Here is an 18,525-nt window from a genome sequence, read left to right as displayed (position 1 = left end):
ACAAGGAGTCAGAAGGCGACGGCTGTTGCCCTCTTCCCCCAAATCTGTCCAGTGGGAAGCAGCTCGGTTTTCCTGGATTGAAATGCGTGTTCAGCAAATGTGATTTCCATGCCTCACCTGCTGACCAGGCTGGACGGCTTTGGAGTTCCTCTCGTCCAGATGTATCGGCCCCCCTTCTGGGGTGGTCAGTGTGTGGCCAGCAGCCAGTCCTTCTGAGGGGGACAGGAGACAGCCTGCATCATCCGAATCCCAATCAGGAGGCACTGCTCTCTTCCTGGACAGAATGGGATTTTATACCGTGGTCTCCCGTGGACGTCACGGGAAATGTTGTCAGAGTCTAGCTGCTGCCTGGGGGAGCAAATTTCTGGAGACAGAGTCCGGAGCAGAGCGGGAGAAGCATCAGCTCCAGGATGAGGGGAGGCAGCGTGAGGACTGATGGCCAGTGGGAAGAGCAGAGCTACAAGCAAAGCAGTCAGGGTGGCCAGGGTCCCTGTATGCCTTGCTTTGTCCCTTCGGTCTCAGTGTCCACTTCCTGGGTCCTCCCCCTCTCCCTCCCTACTCCCTCCTCCCACACTATTTCCCTTTGTGGAAATCTGCCTCCTCTTTCCTGCCAGCCCCAGTCCCAGAGAAGGATTTGGCTTTCAGTTGACTGACCCCTCATTCTCTTTTCTCCCATGGTCTCTTCCAAGACACGTTGCCTCTACATCCAAGACCCTTCTGCAAACAGAGGTGTCCCTTCTGCAACCTTCCAGAAGGGGACAGATGAGCACAATGTTGATCTGAAGACACATTCCAGCAGACTTGATGGAGGCATGAAGGCAGCCCCCTACCTCCCCAAGACTCAGGGTGGATCTCCCTGTGACCCCTACTAATGCCAGGCAGAATTTTACATTGAGATGCATAGAGCTGCTTCTTCGGGTCAGTAAAAGGTTACGAGGGTGAGATGATGAATCCATTTAAAGCAAGAGCCAGACCTCAGAGATCTTGACTCAGTGAGCAATCAGTCTCAGGGCTTTAGGACACGGCTCTGAACGCCCACGTCCATCTGTGTGTTAGGGTCTTAGGGTCACCATAACAAAGCAACAATATCTTCATCTTCTACCAACCACAGACTGGGGGGATTAGACGACAGACAATGATTTCCCACCATCCTGGAGCCTGGGAGTCTGAGTTCCAGGCGGGGCTGAGGCTGGTTCCTCCTGAGGCCTCTCTCCTTGGCAAGTAGACGACAATCTCTCCATCACACCAGTTACACCTGTCTGCATTGTGCCCCATACCTGAACTGCGTAGTGCCCATCTTCCTTGCTCTTTCAACATCAATGAGAACCAGGACCATTTACTTCAAGGTATTTGTTTCATGCCCCCCCTTCCCCAATGTTCAGATTAGATTCATGATCTTTATTTTTTTTAATTTTTAATTTTAATTCCACTATAGTTAACAAAAATAAACTCAGAATGGATTAAGAACCTAAAAGTGAGACCAAAAACCATAAAAAAATTCTACAAGAGAGCACAGGGCCATAATTTCTCTGATGTTCTCATAGTACCATTTTTCTAGATATGTCTTCTAGAGGCAAGGGAAATAAAAACAAAAATAAAGTATTGGGGCTAAATCAAGATAAAAAGCTTATAGCAGGGGTGCCTGGGTGGCTCAGTGGGTTAAGCCTCTGCCTTTGGCTCAGGTCATGATCTCAGGGTCCTGGGATCGAGCCCCGCATAGGGCTCTCTGTTCGGTGGGGAGCCTGCTTCCCCCTCTCTCTCTGCCTGCCTCTCTGTCTACTTGTGATCTCTGTCAAATAAATAAATAAAATCTTTAAAAAAAAAAAAAAGCTTATAGCAGCAAAGGAAACAATAGTCACAACTAAAAGAACAGCTACCCAGTGGGAGAATATGTTTGCAAATGACATATGTGATGAAGGGTTAGTATCCAAAATATATAAAAGAACATATACAACTGAACACCAAAAAAAAAAAAAAAAAAAAGCCCTCAAATAATCCAATCAAAAGGGGCAGAAAACATGATCTTTAAATCATGTAAAGCTTTTGTTTTAAAACAAAAGGGTTTGAAACTTTGGCTCAGAGAGTTCATGCAAGGAGCTTCAATTTTTACACATTAATGGACTTTGTGTATTTCTCTTCCCATTAGCAATAAAAACTGTCATTTGTTAATAACTTGTAACAAATATTTATTGAACTAACTCTTAGTAACAGTAATGTCCAGTCACTTAAAATATTCCAGAGTAAATCAGAAAGCTGATCAAGAAGTATGACTCCCTTTAATAGGTTCATGGAAACTCTTAGGTCACGAGCCCTTTTGATACACAAAGAACATAAACACGAGCAAGGTAGCATTTTTAGAGCATCCTAATAAGGAGCAAAGTCAATTGAGTTCAAACCCTGCATATATTCACAGTTTTGTCAAATTTACCCAACCACCAATACAGGGTGAAGTGTTTATTAGGGCCAGAGAAATAAGCCAAGAGGATAAGACAGCACACAAACACACAGACACACACACACGACGCATTGCTCCAAGAGGCACGCCATTTTGGGTTGCAAAGAAAATATCCCGGTTGTGGAATAAAGTTTCCTGCTTCAAAAGAAGCCATTGTAAGTTGGATCATGGTGTCTACTGGAGGTGAGATATGGTGGGCGTAATCTGGCACCTTATGTTTGCAACTGGCATCCCTACAAAGATTCCATGTTTGGGTCTAATCAGCAGATTATCTCTGTCTAGACAGTGAGTTAGGCCTGGCAAAGGGTTGGCTTTGCTCATGCAGATAGAGGGGGCTGATGAGGTCTACCAAAGGTCTTTGAGTACAGAGCCCGGGCCCTTCTCTGCTGCACAGAGGATATGACTTACCGCCCATAAACTGCCTTTTGGAATTTCAATGGGTGCATTGGCTATCTTCAGCTAAAAACCTCCCACGTATTATTTACCTAAAACCCTGCTTGCTGAGATCATTTTTGGCAAGAGCGACGGATTATGATAAATCATTATTTCCTGGTCTCCATATTGCTGGTCATTTTCGTTTCCATGTGTTATTCCGCGATTCCCTGGGGGACGCTTTCATAGTCTAATGGTCTACCTCCTCCTGCACACAAATCTTAAATTATCTCATGGCTTCAGCATCCTGTTCCTAGGTCTTGTTCGCATGTCTGGAATAGCAAAGACATAAAAGGAAGGGCTCCTTGTCCAGCTGGTAAAAATAAAATAAATAAATAAAATAAAGAAGGAGAAACACATGAACCGACTCCTCCGTTGTAAAGAAAGCAAAATGCTGTCAAAGCATCAGGATAATACCGGTTGGATGTTTTCTGTGTGCTAACCCCGGTGCTAATTGCTTTGCAGACATTATCGTCCTGAAACTAGTGAGTCAGGAGGATTGTGATTGCCCAAGTGGGAGCTGCCGTCTGAACTCAGCGTTTGGCTTCAGCCTTTGACTTCCTAACCGCTGGTCTACACAACAGAGCATTTCAGGGCTCTGCATAATCATTATATGTGGGTTTTACTCTTCTTTTCACATCAGGATCTTGGAGTCCTTTCAAAGTATAAATAAATGGGGTTTTTTTTTTTTTTTTTTTTTGTGAAACAAACTTTTCACTAAAAAAAAAATTTTTTTTTTTTTGCTTTTTCTATTTAATCTCTGTCCAAGGAGAAGATTATAACTGAGGAAAAAATGGTGAACCCATTCAAGCAGGAATAGCTTATTATGCGTAAGAGGATACTACATACCCTTGTGATTTTGTTCCAACACAAACCCGGAGCGCGGCCGTAGGAGAAGCCAGTTCTCAGCCACCCCCGTCCTCTGAATTTGGAATTGATGACTTCTGTCGAGGTAGGTTTCACTGGCGGTTTCTATAAGGGGCCAACGGATATTTCTCAGAGAATGTGAAACTCCTCGACAAGAAAATCTGCGCAGATCTGTTTCTCATGTTCTCCCGAAGCCCTCGTCACTGTCCAAATGTGTTTCTAGAAGTACGGAATTTGGGGCGGCCCTGTGTCTACCCCGCATGGCTCAGTTGCACGAGGGGTGACATGGGTTGAAGCTCTAGGCTTCTCTTCTCTTGACTCCTGGCTGTTCTACGTTTCCGTAACTCTGCACGGCGGCCAGTCTTCTGTGTCTTGCTAATGTTCTCACGAGGAAGGAGGGTTCAGGCTGATGGCACTGTGTGGTTGTTGTCTGTCGGGCTTTAGGGGTTCTTTAGGAAATTAGTTTTGTAGGGGAAAAAAAGGCAATAAGCACATATTTAGAACTAATGGTAGTGTCTTTCAGATGAAGCCGCGTCGGTGTGTCAGGAAAGGCTGTGTCATCCTAGCGGACGACATGATTTTGTAGGGCTATTTCTTGCCTAGGCTGGAGCCCCATGGAGTGCTGGTGGACCTTCTGTTTCAACCATCTGTCTGTTTCTTTTTTCTTCCTCATGACCCCTGTTCCTTTCCACCTTGCCATGACGGTGCCTCCTTCTACAGCCACAAACAGCCTCTTCCTACCTGATACACAACGTCAACACCAGTTGCTAGGGTGATGGTGATGGAGAATTGACGGTCCGAAACGGAGAAACTAGTTCCCGGGTTGTGGTTCCTTGAGTCCATTCTGTGCTCGTGTGAACAGAATGTTGTAAATCCTCAGGGCATGAGATCTTATCCTCCTCTTTTGGAAAACCAGGGCATCTGTGTTAAATCTATAGTTTTCAACCCTGACTGCGTATGAGGGTGACCTGGGGAGTTCAAGAACCGGCCCAGTGCTAGGTTTTGCTCTGGGAGATTTTGCCTTCATGGGTCTGCTTCTTCAAGCGTGCTTCCTGAGCCAAAGTGTCGCCTGGGAACCAGTGGAAATGCAGAATTTGGGGGCCCACTGCAGACCCTCTACCAGGACTCAAAAATCTGCACTCTAACAAGGACCCTGGGCCATTTCTATGCCCATTAAATGTTTATAAGCAGTGCTCTAAAAGGATTTCTCAGACCCTCATATTTTGGTTCTCCTCCCTGCAAAGTGGTCCACACAATATCACATATACTGAATTACAAAGTACCCATTTTATATTAAAAAGCTCTTACCAGGCTTCCAAGAAACACATTCGCCCCAGAACAGTCCACATACCTCCATAGGAAAACTACCCTTTAAACGTTTTAAAGATTTCTTGAACAGAGATTTGTTCTCGCAATCCTTTAACTTCATGCAGGATAAATTGTGAGCCAAAAAGGAATCTTAAACCTCTTTTTAAGTAAACAGTATTGAGAAAGAGTCCTACAACAGCTCATCTTTTTTTTTTTTCCTCCCCCGCCCCCAAACCAAAGCAAAACCCCAAAAGAGCATCTGGTCCAATTCTAGGGCACCATGTGGCATCTTAGAAACAAATTATACGTTAACAATTTGCAACCACAAATTCCCCAGATGATCACTCACTGAGAGAGTTACTTATAAAGAATTAAGAAAAAAAAAGAAAAGAGAAAGAAAAGGAGACATTCTTCCGGCTCAGGCTTTATTTTTTAATTTAGAAATTGGCTTCTTTTTTCCCTTCGCCTTCCAAGATGTGTAGCAACTTAACGGATGGACACTTGCCATCTGCTTCGTTCAATTGGAAACGCCTCTGATCAAATGAATTTCTTTGACCACCACGTTTCCCTCCTTTTAATCTACCTGCTTAGCGATAGTGAAAATGTGCGTGCGCCATAGACGGCTGCAATTTTCAAGGTCTTTGCCAAAATTATATAAGTAGATGCAGTTGCTTCTCTTTATGAAGCTACATTTTTTTTTTTCCCTTCAGGCACTGACTTGCCATAGATCATGGTTTATCCTCGTTTTCATGAGTCTGTCTTCCACGTGTAATGGATACTCTCCACATGCGTCGTTCAGTTAAAACGTGTTACATTTTGCATTGATGCTATATTCTGTTACACCAAAATCATGGCAGATTTTTTTTCCCCCCCTCTGGGTTGTGGTCCCTCTAAGAAGAGTTCGAGTGAAAATTTCTAAAAATGCCAACTCTCCCCTCCCCCTTTTTGGATGTAGTTGGATTAAAGATCCAAAGGGTTTGAAAATCATCAAAGGTTACTTCTGACTCCAGCACCAGGAGGAAGACGTGCCAGTCTTTTGAACTGATGTCACTTTTATTTTCAAACGCTGGTCATGTAATTGTTTGCAAATGTGAGGAACATCCTTTAGAAACAACTAGAAGGCACGAGGCGGGTGTGATCAAAGGAGAGTAGAATTAATACTTTAGTATCGCATATGGAGATGAATTTTCAAAAAAATACATTCAGACCGCATTTCTACTTTCAAAGAAAAGGCTCGGCTTCTTTGGGTATGATGGTTCATCTTTGTCTGTGAACATTGCGCCCTTGAGGAAGAACCCAAGGGCTGATGAACATGATTTGGCAACCAGGTTTCACCTCTGATGGGTACCACAGGGGGTCCCTAGCACGGTGTGATTTGAGGCAAAACGGGAAGTTCTTCCACCCAAAGCAACCAACGTAATGACAAGAAGAAATAATGATAATGATCATTTGCTGATGATCAACATGATCCAGACGACCAAGTCCCTTGTCATCGTTTACTTCTGAAGATGCAAATGGCCAGTGGTGGGGTTGCCAGAATTAGCAAATAAAAACGCAGAACATTCAGCGAAACGGGGGCGGGGGGGGCCTTCAGATGAACGATGGGTAATTTTTTCATCTAAGTGGAACCCCTGATATATGTAGGATATACTTTTACTAAAAAGAAACATTATTCATTAGAAAATCTAATGGGACTGAAGTCTTGTAGTTAATCGTGCAACCCCACTGTGTCCAGGGAACTCTGTATCCGTACTGCCCCGGAAAGTAGTGGGGGACAAGACTGTCCCCCCAGGGAGGAGGGCTGGGCTGCTGTCTCTCAGTGTAGAGCTCCAGGTAGGAGATGCAACACGTGTGGGTCAGTTGCTATGAGAAAGAAGAAAGGCATTCTGGGAAACTCTGCTCCATCCATCACTTGGTCCTGAGCTGGCTTTGCTGCTGGGACCATTCCAACAGAGGAAACCCTACTTTCTCCCTTTGCTGAAGATACAGTGGCCACGGAATGAATGCATGAGCACATCTTAGTGTCCACTGGGGGCTCCTGAGAACAAGGCATATTGACAAGTTTACACCTGGACGTCCCAAGCCCTCCTGTCCCCTAAACACTTGTCGCCCAACCTGTCCTTGAGAGCAGATTATCCTTTGTCACCCAATCTTGCCCCATTAACCCAAGCTCTTCACTCTCTTGGTGGTTTAGCAATCTAAAGTTTAAGGATAAAAACAAAAAAGCTTCTATTCTTGCAAATGCTCTCTCTCTTGGAGTTTTGTTTGGCTTCTCTTTGCCATTCCACATCCCCTTTCTTCCTTTTTCCCCACAACGCTAACGCAAGGCCAATGTCATGTGGGTCGTCGCTGGTTTTGAGAGGAGAGTTGACCCGTCAGTGCAGGAGGATTTAATATGAAATTGACTCACCATCTCCCCCAATGTGGAGAATCTCTGATTTACATGGAACCCAGAAGACTAACGTGGAGAATTTTTCGTCTTCCTCAAGCATTATGTGTAGTACTTGCCTGGCATGTGGTACTGCATTTCATTTTAGTTGCTACCTATCTATTTTCTATCTATCCATCTTTTTTCTATCTATCTATCATCCACCCATGCATCGAGCCATCCATTATCTATCCATCTATCCATCCAGCCATCCATCCATCAACCCATGTATCCATCCATCCATCATCTATCACCCATCCACCCACCCATCCATCCATCATCTATCACGCATGCATCCATCCATCCATCCACCTATGCATCCATCATCTATCATCCATTGACGCATCCATCCATCCATTATCTATCCATCCACTCATCCATCCATCCAGCCATCCATCCATTATCTATCTATCCATCCTTCTATGTATCTATTTATCATCCATCTATCCATCTATCAATCATTCTACCTACTTATCCATCTATCTATGCACCTACCCACATCGATTAACCCGGTTACACCTACCCACTTAGGCTGCAAGATCCTTATTACTTTCCCTTCACAAAAACACACACACCATCCCAAACCATCCACATATTCTGACCCTAGATTATGACCCAACTTTATTTTCCATAGAAGCTAATCCAAACCCTCTGTTGGGTTGAAACACATGGGGCCAGTGATAAGGTTCCGATTCTCATTGAGCATTCTTGACTGCAGAATTTATTACATCTATTTTCTTCCCCTTTTTGAAGAAGGGGAGATAATGTTGCTCCAGAATGTTGGTGAGGTCATTGCATCCTGGAAAAGTGAAAGCAGACAAGCAGTAGTGACGTATGTACATGACCTTTCTACTAAGAATAATAACTATTACAGTTGGCATTTTTTTTTAATTTGCACAAAATTTGTAATATGTACAAAAATTGTAATTCTTTACAGATTTTATTTATTTATTTATTTGAGAGAGAGAGAGAGAGAATAAGACAGAATGACCATGCAAGGAGGGAAGGACAGAAGGAGAAGCAGACCCCCTGCTGAGCAGGGAGCCTCAGGCAGGACTCGATCCCTGGACTCCAGGATCATGACCTGGGCTGAATGCAGTCATTCAACCAACTGAGTCACCCAGGTGCCCTGCATTATTATAATTTTAAATGCAATGGAAGGGCCAATCAGAAGAATCTACCTACCAGTCTCTCAGAATCTCTCCAATCTAATGGAAGGTCAGACCCATCAGAGCCATCCTATCAGAAGGTACCCAGCACGTCAAACGTCCTGAATCTTCTTTTGTCAGCGACTGTTGCTTCCCCGGCTTCCCGAGAACCCATCCTGGCTGGAGGCCCTCGGCTGCTGGAAGACTGAAGGCAGGCACATTCAGAAGGCAGGGGGAGCCATCCTGGGCCAGTGGCGGGATAGGACCACACGGATAAAGGACGTACCCTCTCATCCTCCTGGTGCAGAGCCCTGAGATTGTTTAAAATCCTCAGAAGGATCTGCAGGCCCATCCCCCGCTGGCAGCACCGACAGCTAAGTCACTAACGTGTCCTCAAATTGGCTTTCCCTCCTTCTCCGTTTCACCCCCCTCCACTTCCTGAACTTGTGTTCCTGGCCCTCTATCCCCAAGTAAATGACTTGCACAGAAGCCTTGGCCTCCGGCTCTCCTCCGAGCCGTCCTCTGATGGTTTCATGCCTACAGAATCAGAATCTGGGATGATGAGGCGAATCAAGCAAATGCATCGACTTCTTTGAAAGGAATCAACGCTGCTTTCCTCACACCGACAAAATTAACATCCTTTTACTAGATGATTAGGAACATTTTGGACATCTGGTTTTTGATGATTCCCAGATGAAAGTCATTGAAAACAAACAAACAAACAAGTGTGCCTCGGGATATCGTGGTGAAGCATTTGGATTCTGAGAAAACAAGGAACATACAAACTAGACAGAAAGGTAGCCCCCTCCAGCTACCCACACATGGTATGTCAACCTGACAAGAGGTTAATATTTAGATTATTCAAGAGATGTCTATTCAAACAAAGAGGAAATCCAACAGAAAATGGTGCAGTGGATGGAGACCTGTTCTTAGAAGGGAAAACTCTAATAGTATTGGTGGAAGAACTACGTAGAATATGTCTCCCGCTAGAAAAGTTGTCCATGTCCTCATCCCTGGAACCTGGAATTTGTTACCTTTCATGGCAATGGGGAATGAAGGCATCGGAGATAATTCAGGTTGCCAGGGAGGTGATACTAAAATGAGGAGATGGTGCCGGGTTATCCCGGGGGGCCCAATGGAACCACAAGCGCTCACAAGCTTGGAAGGTAGGTTTGACCCAACATCGCTGGCTTGCTTGCAAGGTCGAGTCAAGGAGAAGGCATCATGAGCCAAGGAGAAGACACCATGAGCCAAGATGGGCAAGCAAGCCCGAGGGAATACGTTGTATAGTCAGAAGGGAAGAAGAGAGGTCATAAGGAGGGAGGAGGGAAAGAGACATCTCCCCTTGCGTGTTTCAGGACGTCGTATTTACATTGCATTTTCCTATTTTGTCTGAGTGGACGTTCCTGCAGCCACGTGCTTCTGAAACACAAGACAGGCACGATCCATTGCGGCCTTTCACGTGGAGGACAGGAAACATGGCGCAATGCTGGTTGGCTTAGCCGCCCGCTCTCCTCCAACTGGGCCCACTGTCCTCAAACCACTCAGTTCAAGGGATGTCCCTTTATCCCGTCAAATGTTCAGGGCCACATCTACAGCCCATCAATCTGTGGCCTGGGGACATGTAGAGATGGTGTACACACAGCTTGCCGAGTTCTTCCCACATGAAGGAAATATATTCTGTGCCTGCTGTTTTCTCCGTGGTATTTCTTGCTAGAAGAATTACTGCCATGCCTCGCGTCCATTACAGAATGCTTCCTTGGTCGTCCAGCATGTTTCCTTCATGGGGTTCTGCAGAGGAGGTCCAGTAGCCTTCAATAGCTCCTTGGTGTTTTCATGCTGTGGGACAAGGGTTGGAGACCCTGGCGAGCCTCGGGGAGCATGTCAACTTTTGTGTGCATTGCATGTCTCCGGGGACGGGGCATCCCATCATTTTCGAGGTGGCTTCTGGGAACTGAATGAGATGCATTCCTCAGGATGACATTGCACGGAAAGAACCGTCCTCGTTCCCTTTGGGAGCTAACAGGCAACTGCAACCTACCCACTAACTTTCCCTTCACGCTGTTCAATTTCCATTACGACCGTCCTGGACAACTTAAATCCTGCCAGGCCCCCTTCACGCCTGGATGCACAGCCAAAAAAAAGGAGCTGGCTTCGAGTTAAAGAAAATTCCGTGTTCGTTCCTGTAAAGCGCCGTGTGTATGTCTTATTTCCGACATATAAACTGATAGTCTGTATCAGCTGACAGGGACAGGTACAAGCATGCATTTACTCTAAAGAAAATAATGCACAGGAAAAACGGGGAACGTTTTGTTCGTAACATTCAAAAGGCTCCGTGTAGATGAGGCCTCACACATACCCCACCTGGCCTTTTGGGGTACACCTGTGGCCCATGGGATGTACACAGACAGGGCTTTTAGGGTCATGGGGCTGATTGAATGTAGAACACGCCGGCCTTTGAAAGAAGCTGCTATCACTGTGCAGAGTCAACCCATTAAGGCTGACCAGGCACCCGGCAAGGAGGTAATGCAATTAATTTAGCCACCGACGGGGTAATAAAATCCCATGGGGGCATGTAACGAAGTAGGAAGCTGCCCCCACTGCATTCTATTTCCTTTGCAAGCCAATGATCTCTGCTCCTTCAGTCATTCTAGAGTTAAGCTCAACAGCTCTGATTTCCGTCACCGGATGGAGCTTTTAGCAACCAAAGCTAGGAAAGGACGCAGGTCATCTGACGTCTGGATTCCCGCCACCAAGGTCATGCTCCCATCATTGCAAGAGTGTCCTTAGTTGCAATTAATTCCGCCTCTTGCATTACATATGCAGGTTACTGTTTCCATATGTGGGAAGTATGTACATTGTATCTGTATTTCTTAAGAAACACACACACACACACACACACACACACACACACACACACAAGATATAATTTTCCAGGTGTTTAATAGGTGGTTGGGCCCCGGGGTCATGTTCCTTTGCTTTTTAACTTACTTAACAGTCCTAAAATGTTTAGTCTCCGCTGGAAATGGTTACATAACATCCCTGAAGGATCCAGGCTAGCCAGCTCAGTAAACCAAACCAGTGCCTCTTCCCTGTTCCGGCAGGACACGTGGGGACACGGTGGGCGAGTCATTCAACACACGGGTCTCTCTCGTATTTCAAGATCCTAATGCATGTGCGCTCTACACTTTTCCCTAGGACTCGACATAGTGGGGGGCTTGGATGATGCTGTTAACGTTGTGTCTTTTTGAAACATATCTTTATTGTATTGATTTATTTTTTAGACATAGAGAGAGACAGAGAGGGAGCTCGAGCACGGGGCGGGGAGGGGGAGAGGGACAGAGAGACCCTCAAGAACACTGCACACTCAACACAGAGCCTCATGCCCACAGGACTCCGTCCCACGACCCTGAGATCATGACTTGAGCTGAAATCAAGAGTCAGAAGTTTGAAGGTAAAGTCGCTAAAGTGGAGGGTGCAACGATCCGATATATGGTGTCCTGTGGATGCTTGGAGGAGCAGGAGGCCATGCATATCTGGCCAAGGAAAGCCACGTGCTGAGTGATTCCATTGGTGTCTCAGTTAAATTCATGCATGGGGACCAAACGCAGGTGTGAGGTTGCCGGGGTGGGTGGGACACGGGGATGGGCAGCCACCACCTCAGGGGTCTGTCAGGAGGTTGCAAACATTTTGGAGTTACGTAGTCGCGACGGTCACGCGGCTCCGTGAATGCACGAAATGTGACTTAAAATATCTTAAAATTTCTTGGTGGTCATTTTCAGGAAGAACTGAGACTCATGGAGACCTCATCGTACATCATAACAACAATAATAAAACAACATAAGACGGAAAAGAAAGCAAGCGTATGCTCTCTTTTGCACATTTTCTTAACGGGGCCGTCCTAGCTTTGTTGCTCTAGAAAGTGCTTGGTCTTCCATGATCATTTCTCCTAAATGACACCATTTTATAAAAGTTGGGTTTAGGGGTGGCTTAGCGTCTGCCTTCAGCTCCTGATCCCAGGGTCCTGGGATCGAGTCCCTCCCTTGTCAGGCTCCCTGCTCAGTGGTGAGTCTGCTTCTCCTCCTACTCCTGCTCATGCTCTCTCTCACACTCACTTTCTCGCTTTCAAATAAATAATTTTTTCAAAGAGTTGGGTTTATATTTGAACCTGATTGTTCTATCATGGAGAACTTATCCCACTGGATGTTAAAAAACAACAACGAGGCAACTCAGCTCAAATTAGGAAAAGCAGGAAGGTGTGTATGGGTTTAGGGGACACTGAGAAGGTCCCCTTAATGTTTCTGGGAATCATGAAATTGTGCAGTCTCTGGGGATGCTAATCTTTGACTTGAAGCTGCTGGCCTCGTCTGCCTCTCATAGGGTCCACCACCTGCCTCTGCACGGCTCCAGACTGTAGAAAAATAAAGCAAGTATATAAAAATAGAGAAATAAAGAAAATATTAAAAAAATAAAAATAAAGAAAGTATAGGGGCAATGGTCAGGGCAAGAGTTGCCGAAACAGAACCACTGAGCAAAGAACCGGACGAGGTGCTGGAGGAGATCATGGAGGGATTTGCAAGCAAAGAAATCTGATAACAGACACAGTCTGTGCAAAGGTCCTGGGGCCTTTATATATTCTCTATATACCAAGGTACAAAAAGGTGTCAGGGAATGGGGAAGGCTTTGGTGAAACTATTGGTTCCCGAAGATGCACAGCCATGTTCTCTTTTTCAGCCCAGGAGAGAGTGGCCTCCGGCAGAGGGCTGCTTTGGCAGAATCGGCAGGTGTTCCTGGATCTTTGGGGAAGGTGGACAGGGGCTTACCAGCACACCCAGGTTGTTCCGGCACAGAATGGCGATGACGACCAGATAAGGCTGAGTTATTTGGTTCCCTGTTGGAAGGGACATCTGGAGACAGCAAGGGGACACCAACAGTAACAGGAAATCAGCAAGTGATAGCATGGCTGGGGGAGGGGAAGGTAGCCTCACTTCTCTACAGGTGTAGCTGAGGACAAGAACGCATCATGTCTAGCACCTGTCATAGGAGGAAACAATCTTAGCAGCCACTCGCCTGCCTGGATCTCAGCATCCCTGCCCCACCTGGATCTCAGCATCCCTGACTCACCTGGATCTGAGCATCTCTGCCCCACCTGGATCTCAACATCCCTGCCCTGCCTGGATCCCTGACTCTGGTCTCCAGAGATGGGGTCAGGGGGATGAATTCTTTTGCCAGGTTCTTCAGACCCGTGGTTTATGGTACTGACTTGTTAAGGCAGCCCCAGGAAACTCATGCAGGTAGTATCCGAGTTTGAATCCTAATTAGAAATCATTACCACACGTCACCGTTTCTGTTTCAGCAACGTATTTTCTTAGCCTTTTCCTCCTTGGTAAGAATCCAGTGCCTTGTGTAAGAGCGTCATTTTCTCCTCTAAAAAATTTATAACCACTTGAGTCATGCGTTCCTTCCCCTTTTTTCGCAAGTGAATTCTATTTAGGTCTTTAAAGACCACTGAAGCATGTCGATAACTTTGAAATTCAGTTTGGGGTTTTGTTTTGGTTTGGATGTTTGTTTTGTTTTGTTTTGTTTTTGAACTTTTAAGCAGCTGTGCCTACAAACACACACCTGCATTGCCCAGTGGGGGAAATCAGCATTCTTCTCTTTCCTGGCATGCAGGGTAGGGCCACTGGGCACGAGGATTTTTTCCTATTTGTGTGTTTCCAGAATGACTTAACCTCTCTGTATAATGCATTTTCTGTCCATTAATGAGGCTACTTCTTCCACTTGACGTCACCAAAAATCAGCAGCCTTACCTGGTGTCCTGAATTCATACATGTGCAGGGGAGAGGAATCCCCTGGACAATTTCCTTGGGGGACCTGTCAAGACGCTGGGTCCCCCCAGCCTTCAGAGCTCCAAGGGAGCTTGTAAAGGACGTTCTGTCCTTCTGCCTTCTAGAGCGTAGAGTAGCTTCCCCTGGAAATGCCCTTGAAGGAAATGACCTTGAAGGGACTTGGTTTGCATTCCTAGCATCCGCATGAATTCAGGCCAAAAAAAAAAAAAAGAAGAAGAAGAAAAAGAAAATTTTCACAGTACCTTTCGAGAATGTTGACTAGTCCTCACGTCTAGGACGTCTTTCTCAGATGACTGTTTTCAAGTCGAGACCTTTGGCAGTTTTGATTTTGAGAAGTGAGACGGATCTCGGTTCCTGGCAAATGGCCATCCAGAGCTGAGGTCTTCAAGGGGAAGCTTCAGTGAGCGCTGACATCTCCTTGCCTGCCCCCGTCTGCCGGCCGGCCACCGGCCTGGGCAGTGTGCAGGGGGGAGGAGGGAGGATCATTCCATGATCTCATCCCCCTGCCGTGGTTTTCCACCAAGCAAAATTTGGAGACCCAGAGTGAGGGAGCCCATGCCCATGACTTTCCTTCTCCCAAGATGCTTCTGCTCAGCCAAGGGGGAATGATGGATGGATGGCCTTCCTCTTGCCCCAAAACCCCTTTGGGTGCGTCCCCCACAAATGACCTCGCAGACTTCCCATCGACACACAGGATATGTTTCTGTACGTTGCGGCCCTACTAGCGGAGCAGAAGTTTCTACAGCTTATTTTGCAAAGGTAACTCCACCGTGCTGGGGAGAGTTGCAGAGTGCCTCCGACGGCCACCTTTCCTTCCTCGGCACCCTGTGCCACTTCAAATTACGCTGCTGAGAAAATCTGGAAGCCTTTTAGTATATGCAACCGACCGGGCCATTTCCGACTCTAGTCCCTATGAGCAAACAGCAAAAATACCCCCTTGTATTTGGCAACATTGCCAGTAGCCTACATCGACGCAGAAGGCTTACCCTGGATTCCCGAGCTATGCAAGTAGACATTCCCTGAGTCGACGTTTTTCTCTGTCTGCGGGTCATCCCACAAGACAGAGGGTCAGCCCTGGCAGCAGCAGGGAGGGGGGCCCGTCGCGGGACTCAGAACTGACTTTAAAAGTCCTTGTTGAGCAAAGAGCCACGTCATGCCCTGGCCATGCACGGCATCTCTTGGAGTATTAAACTCTCCCATTCGAAACCCACTACCCTTATGAGCTTCACATCATTCAAGAAACAGACTGTGTATCCCCCAGCGATCCCACTTTGGGGAAAAGACTGGGGGAAGGGGGGATGGTGAAAACTGCGAGAATGCATTAAAAACAAGTAAGGATAGATTCACCCGAAGGCAGACACTAACACGGGGCAGCTCCTGGGTTCTCTCTGCGTCCTATCCCGATTGTCAATACCCTACCCTTGTCAGGTTGGACGTCATTTTCCTTCTTTTATGTTCGGAAAAGCTGATTTGAGGGAAGGGGAATGGTATGGTCTGGAAAGAACAAGCAAGAGTACCGCGGTGGCTTGAGCCCAGGAGTCTGACTCAGTTACCAATTGCTCTGCCTTTCCAGGGGTTGTCGAGACCCCTCTCATAAGAGGAACAGTGCTATGGTTCTCATGATATGAGCCTCACGGACGGCAGGTCCTCCCGCCACAAAGGACAGTAGAGATTTCCGTGCCATGAGCATTTCTGATGTCTTTGTTCCTAAAAAGAAAAGTGTGGTATAGGGCAGGAACTGGAGGCAGGAGACTGGTCCGGGAAAGCCATCAGGATTTCCATCTGAATGCCCAGCTGTCGAGCATTGAATTTCAAGAGCACACACATCTCAGAGATGTCTTTTCCAGGTACCGCCTTCCAAACGTTGCCAGCTACCAGCCTACCTCTGGGGCATCTCGGCACCCAGGAGTCGCTGCCCCCGTAAATGGCATCACGGGGCCTCTAAAAAGCGTGTTTTTGTGCTAACAGGTGTCTCTTGTAGATAGATCAAAGACCACAGTAGGCAAGAGTTCATGACCAAGTATATTGTTGTAGCTTAGACATTTGTAACACAGTATCATAGGCTGGGGCGAGGGGGTCTTAGAGAACAAAATATTTGTTCTCCATGGTTCTGGAAGCTGGAAATCCAAGGTCAAGAATGTGGCAGATATGGGTCCTAGAGCGAACCCTCTTCCTGGCTTACGGATGGCTGTCTTCTCTCTGTGACCTCACGTGGTGGAGAGAGACAGGGACCTTGAATCTCTTCCTCCACTTATAAGGGTACGAATCCCATCATGGCGGCTCCATCCTTATGAGCTCATCTCAATCCAGTCACGTCCGAAAGGCCCCACTTGGTCATACCATCCCATGGAGGGGTAGGGCTTGCACATACAACCTTGGAGGAGGCACAGTCCAGGCCACAGCACACCTATTGTCAAAATTTGGTTTAAGGCAAGAATTGGTAGTTCATGTAGGAACACGCAAAAGTAATAGCTGATGCATCGTAGAGGGACCATAAATCGACTGAGTTCCACACGTTTGGTTAGTAGGAAGAGTCCACGGACTCTGGCCAATATTGAGGTCAATACCACTCCTCTGCTCCAAGCACGTTAGAGGTAGATACAAGCTCTCCTAGCTGGTTGACCGGCCCTTCATTGTCTCCCCTCCCCGACCTGCCCCATAGGACAACAGCGAGCAAACAGGTGAGTTTAACTCAACCGACATGCATCTCCAAACCTTCTGCATTCAAGGAACGTTGTTGGCATCTGTGGAAACTCAACAGGTAGAACATGGATCCTGCCCATGTGGTTAGCCACCGAGGAACCAGACACTGCTACCAAGACCAAAGTCAAAACAAAAGGATTAAATGCACCAAAGTATTGCTTCTTTTAAATTATGGAGTGGCTGAGAATCCATAATGATATATTCCTGCATTGGTTGTACAAGTCTTGGACTGAGTTAACCTACACGTTTCTTAGCAGAATTGAACATCATCGGGTCATCGCTCTGTTCATGCATTCCACCGAGCCCCTCGGGTATGCTCATCCCCATACCAGTGTCTAGGTTTCACAATGTTACCGTTTAATTAGGAGACTGGCTGATTGCTTTCTTTTGCCTGAACCCACGTCATCGGGTAGGTGAATGGGTATAAGCAGAGGGCCACGCGGACGGGCAGGGACGAAGGGAAATGCTATGACATGAAGTTGGGCGGCAAAGAATGCACTTGAGCAAGTACTTCAAGAAGAGAACAGGCACGGACATGGGGAGGAGAAGACTATGGGATCTCCACCGATCCTTCCAGATCGGGCCTACCAGCAGATGCAACATCACTGGGACCGTCTGGGAAGACCTTGGGTGTCATGTGCCACCCAGACCCAACTTCAGAACTTGTTTTGAGGATGAGGACAACCGTCCCCGTTTGGATGATCCACTGGAGATTGAATAAAGAAGGAATTGGTGGAGGAAGAGGTCGGCAGAAGTACCAGAAGGCTAGGCATGGGTACCCCTAACAAGGCAGCGAGACAGCTGGGTGCAGGGGCCACCCAGTCGGGATCCCCTTGACTTGGCGAGCCGTTGAGTGTGAGGTCCCACAGAGGACAGCCATGGGGAGGACGATATGAGTTTCCCCTTCAGTCGAGTAGAGGGACGGCAATACCATGAGTGAATATACAAACATGTCCTGGGGACAACACTTTTACCAATCCAGTCCGTGGGTCTGGGGCACTCCCAGAAGGAGAATCCCTAAAACGAATCCCTGAAAAACATATCGACGCACATGGTTGAAAACTAACACGACAGAACAAGGCAATCAACCCATTCAGGATACAGGGCCTCCTGCGGACCTACCGTGTGGGCGCCACCCTGGGCAAGGGGCAGAGAGGAATTCTGGACGCTGCGCTTCTTAGGAGAAACTGAGGCAGCCCAGACGCCATGCATCCGAAGCAACTCAGCCCCAGGCTCGTTTGGGGCCACCTCCTAATAGCGCTGGGCAGAGTCCGGGGTGCGCACCAGGTTCTACCAGAACCTCTGGTATGTTCCTTTCCTGGCTATTGGCACTTG

Source organism: Martes martes, assembly GCF_963455335.1.
Source record: "Martes martes genome assembly, chromosome: X".
NCBI classification, from domain to species: domain Eukaryota; kingdom Metazoa; phylum Chordata; class Mammalia; order Carnivora; family Mustelidae; genus Martes; species Martes martes.
Note: the sequence above shows the minus strand (reverse complement) of the source record.